General features: G+C 54.6%; 1 protein-coding gene across 10 annotated transcripts in view; it reads right to left on the bottom strand.

The window, feature by feature from the left end:
- Positions 1-4,850, bottom strand: part of Cacna2d2 (calcium voltage-gated channel auxiliary subunit alpha2delta 2) — a 130,357-nt gene extending 125,507 nt beyond the window's left edge. For 7 of the 10 annotated variants that reach the window (XM_026779501.1, XM_026779502.1, XM_026779503.1 and 4 more), the window contains exon 1: positions 4,657-4,850. The gene's annotated coding sequence lies outside the window, so the exon portion shown is untranslated. The remainder of the gene's footprint in view (positions 1-4,656) is intronic. The other 3 variants (XR_003376962.1, XR_003376963.1, XM_013346580.2) reach the window with 1 other exon arrangement.
- Positions 4,851-4,856: the final 6 nt, after the last annotated feature.

The following is a 4,856-nucleotide window of genomic DNA, read 5'->3' as shown; positions in this document are numbered from 1 at the left end:
GCTGGGATTAAAGGCGTGCGCCACCACCGCCCGGCTTCTGACCTTTCTTTCGAGAACCATAATAGAATGTGGAAATGGCGTCAACACACACCCACAGTGCTGCTCACTACCCTGCCCGGCAGGCTTTGCCACAATTAAAGCAGTAGGGCAAGGACAATTCTGGGTTGCGGGGACATTCTATGATGGCCAGCGTGCACACAAGAAGGAGGACTGGCAGGCCAGCCTTGGCCAAGGATGGCCCCTTGGCTTGCAAAAGACCAAAAAGAGAAAAAAGAGGGACAAGCAGGCAGGGTTACAGAAGGGAAGGGGGCTCTCACCCATCTCCCACATCGTCGGCCTTTTCATTTTCTTCCTAACGACTTGAGTTTTTAGCTCCTCTCCCCACTTCCAGGACCCCGTCCAGATGTCCCCAGGGCCCTTACATCTCTGACAGAGATCCTCTAGGTCCTTACAGGAAATGTGGGTTTTGGGTCTCAGTATCCCAGTCTGGGGGAGGCCTTGAAAAGGGTTCTGAGGACAAGCTGGTAACAGAGGTGAGCAGCTCATCCTGGGCTCAGTGAGGGGAGTCCACCATCACCCCGGCAACAGCTTCCACCACCAATCACCAACGACAAATGGTTGGACAAGGGGAGCAAAGGAGAGACAAGAAGAAAGTTCATGTTGGGCGTGGTAGCACACTTTCGTCCCAGTGCTCAGAGGTCACACTGGTCTACATAACAAGACCTTACCTTAATAAATACATAAATAATTTTTTTAAAGAAAAAATCCAAGTCACGGCACCACCAAAAAAAAAAAAAAAAAAAGAAAGAAATGAAAAAAGAATGTGGTCAACCAAGCAGGGTTGGGGCATTGTGAAATGACAGTCAGTTGAGGTCCCACAGCCAAGGCTTGTGAACTTGATACAGATATTAACAGTCGCTGCCCTGGTTCCTGCTCACTGGTGGCTGCCCTTCTCCCATTGATTCTCCCCACTAGCCTCTTAAGATTATATTATTTCAGGAGGGGAAATCAAGGCAAGTTCATCTCAAAAGAGAGGGTCCGATCTAGAGACCAAAATGGAGCACACAAGGCTCACACCGACACCCAACATGCCTCCAAACTGTGTCCTCCAAGAGGCTAAGAGCTGGTGATGTCTATCTACACTCAAGCAGAGGGGAGAAGGAGACATCGGAAGCTGAAGGGTTCACTTGATTTACTTGAGAGTCAATTTTACTTTGTCACTTTGGGATCAGTCTCTTCTGGGGACATAGGTGTGGTGTGGAATCTGGGAGAGTAGCCCCTAAGGTACCCATTTTAAAGTAGCCTTCTTCCCTTTTCAGGAGGTTAGCCTGACCTATCTTTCCAGGAGGAATGGTCTAATAAAAGTCAGGTACAGGGGGCACAGCAACTGAAGATCTCCCCCAGAACCTCAACACCAGGAGGGGTGCAGGCACCTGGCAGTGCTGCATTCTACTGACAGCAGCAGCAGGCCTGGAAGCCTCACCCCTCCCTCCTGAGAAAGCTGTGCAGGTTGTTGGAAAGAGGGGGGACCCACACATGTAATGTTGCCTCCCACCAATAGGGAGAGCCACAGAGAGGTAGAGAGACCTACTCCAGGCCCAGACAGACGCAAGTCACCCACCATTAACCATCGCTAGACTGACGCATGCCCCGTCATGGGCACTGCTCCCCATTTGTTCGCTAGGAAGAGAAGCACGTATATACTCTGACAGGCATTAATTTGTTGGGGGTACAAACCCTTCAGGGCCCCTCACTGCTCCTCACCCATGCCAGAGTAAGGAAGGCACCAAGCCTACCCATCACTAGAGCAGAGCTGTGTTAAGAGGTGCAGGCAGGCAGGTGGGCAGTTCAGATGGGCACTCCATGTAGCACTTAACCAGAACTCCACTGAGCAGGGGAGCATGAAAACCAGGGGTACCGCAGGGCAGGGTACAGGGACCCAACAGAAAGGACAAAAAGGCAGGCAAGTCAGGGTGGGCACAGATTGATGACAAAATAAATAAGGAGGTGAGAAGAGAGAGAGAGACCCTAAGACCCAAAACTGGAGTGTGGGGGCAACAAAGAGGGACAGAAAATACATAAATACATCAAGGTTGTTAGCAGCCAGGACTGACTCTCTGCCAGCAGCACTGGCTGGCCTGACCGCTGGGGTGGGCATAAACGGGAACAGAAGGAAGCAGGTAAAAGGGAGCATATGCTGTTCTAGGACTCCATCCTCCTAGACACTAGAGTATATACACACCCATGCATGACACATGTATCTGAAACCCCGATTCAGATCCAGGCGGGCAACAGAGGCCCCTCTTCCTAAAACCAAAGTCCCATCCTCCCTCCAGTGGCAACTCCTCTGCCCTTTATAATCTAACAGCTCAGTTCATTTCACCCGATGGCAGATGGCCACACTGCCAGAGAGATAACAGCCACCAGATCCTAAGCCCGCATTTGATTAAAACCAAGCAGTTTGAATAGCTGGGCCCCTTCCCACAGCTCCACACCCCGAAGGGTATTCTTAATCACTGAGGGTCCTCCCCACGGAAGGCTTGTTCCATGTCATCCCGGTACCATGGGACTGACAGTCCCACTTTCCAGCTTGAGAATCCACCTGTATCAGCGTCCTCCGAGGCTGGGCACTCTGACCTGGGAGAAGGTTCAAGATACCACCCAGCCTTGAGCATCCCCACGGAGCCCTGGACCCCCAGCGGCAGCGGCAGCCTTTTATGTCATTTAACAAAAGCCCTAACTCGGAACCACACAGTCACTAGGAGGGGTCCACAAGAGTCCCCTTCCTCCTGCAAGGATCAATAAAACCTACATCCACGGGACCAGGGCAGCTGAAGGGCGCTGCCTGTCATGGCAAATCTGCTTGGATGTCACACGTTCGTCACCCCCCACTAGACCCCAAAGCCCCGTCCCTCCTCCTGCTTCATCCCCTAATTATGGTTTGTAAGACACGTCCCGAACCCTCGAATTAACTCCAACTACATCAAAAGGAGAAGAGTGTCCAGCTGGAAATGATGTGTGGCTGTAGTCACACCCTCCTCAACATCTTCTGGGGACGGGGGGGGGGGGGGAACGGGACAGGTGAACCCTTGCTCAGGGTTTTACATTGTCCTAGGGGAGACTCAGGAAGGCCCAGCAGCCATAGCAAGCACGCTGCAGGGAAGGGGAGAGAGGTCAGAAGAGGCAGAAAGAGACGACTACTTAAACCTTCACTTGAGGAGTTCGGAAAGAAATAGCTAGGAAAGGGGGGAAAAACTGTGGCTTGCCTTTGAGGAAAAAAAGAACAATAAAAAACGCTTTTGCTCTTTTTAGACGCCGTAGTTCCAATCCAGTTTCGTCGCAGCACATGAAAGACAATAACACACCCCACCAACCCTTGAACTTCCCTGCGCTCGTGAAAACCCAGACAGCTGACAGAGGACACGTCCGTGCGGCACCTGTAATTTGCCTACTGATCACCCGCCTGAGCACGGCCAGGCTGTGTGAGGAGGGCGACGGATGGCAGCGAGGACAGGAGACAGACTCGGAGCAGGGCTCCATCTGAGTTTGTTTTTTCCTCATCTGGGAGAACCTGCCAGCTGAAGCAGGCAGGTTCTGTGGCAGAACCAGGGGCTCCTACCCAAGGGAAGAACCGCTCTTATGACGCAGACTAGCCGGACAAGACCTTTCCTCTCATGCCCAAACCTGGGCCAGGACACTCATGAAGGAGTCCAGGGGACAGGTGGCTCCCCAAAGCCGAGGACAGAAAACAGAAGCACGGTCCTTGTCATGCCCCAAAGGGTTGTCTGGACAATGGCATATGGTTGGGGCATGGTGTCAAGAAACAGCTGTTGTCCTAACGGGGACATACAGAATACCCACTTCCTATTTAGACACATCTGCCCGACTTTGCCAGCTCCTGGGGAAGGTGGGGAGACTGGTAGAACCTGGAAACGCTATGACCCTGTTAGGGGCAGGAGCCGACAGGGTCAGCATCAGGGGCAGGCAGGGGTCCTCCCCATCATTCACCTTCTGGCCCAACCCCAGCACCTTCTCCTTATTGAGCTCTCCAGAAACGCCCCCTCAAATGGGTGGCCAAGAACAGGTGACATTGACCACAGCAAGAAGGTGCTGGTATCTTCTGCATCCAGCACCCTTCCTCCCCCCCCCTCCCCGCGCCCAACCAAAGGAAAAGGCCCAAGAAGACGAAGTGTGGATGTCTGACCCCACGTCTGACTCTAAAGCGCTAGGTTCCCACCCGGGATAGAACACAGGGCAGATGCGTTGTTTTAAGTCTAGCGGACAGGGGTCTCTGGCCATTCTCTCAACCACCCCTAAGATCCTCTATTACTAAGACAGTGGCTGGAGTATCAGCTGAGAGACTCGAACCCCTCGCCCCATCCCTGGGATTGGAGATTTTTTTGCTCTGTCCCCTTGGGGATGGGGGCAGTCTGTGGGAAGCAGGGGCACCGCAAGGAAGTTTCGCAACGCAGCCAGAAGCTCCGGGACCCTGGCTGCTAGCCCACGGGGTTTGTAGCCGCCACCCTCAGTTGCAGCATGCCACGGGACCCAGAACCCCCGCCCTGACACCCGGCGCGAGGAGAGGCAGACGCTGGCTGAGGGGCGCAGGGGAGCGCGGGGCTCCGCGGGGTCCCGCGGCTGGCCGAGGCCACTTACGTGTGCTGCTGGGGGAAGCTGTAGGCAGAGGCGCCGGGGGCGGTGAGCAGCGGTAAAAGCAGCAGCGGCGGCAGCAATAGCAAGAGCGGGCGTGCGGGCCCGGACGCTGGGTCCCGGGGGTCAGGGAAGGGCCGGGGGCCGCGACCGGGCCAGGGGCGCGCAGTCCGCACAGGGCCGGGCCAAGAAGCGCCGCAGGTCCG

This window comes from Microtus ochrogaster, chromosome 5 (assembly GCF_000317375.1).
Source record: "Microtus ochrogaster isolate Prairie Vole_2 chromosome 5, MicOch1.0, whole genome shotgun sequence".
Classification (NCBI taxonomy): domain Eukaryota; kingdom Metazoa; phylum Chordata; class Mammalia; order Rodentia; family Cricetidae; genus Microtus; species Microtus ochrogaster.
The sequence above is the reverse complement of the archived record's forward strand: the minus strand, read 5'-3'. Positions and strand labels throughout refer to the sequence as shown.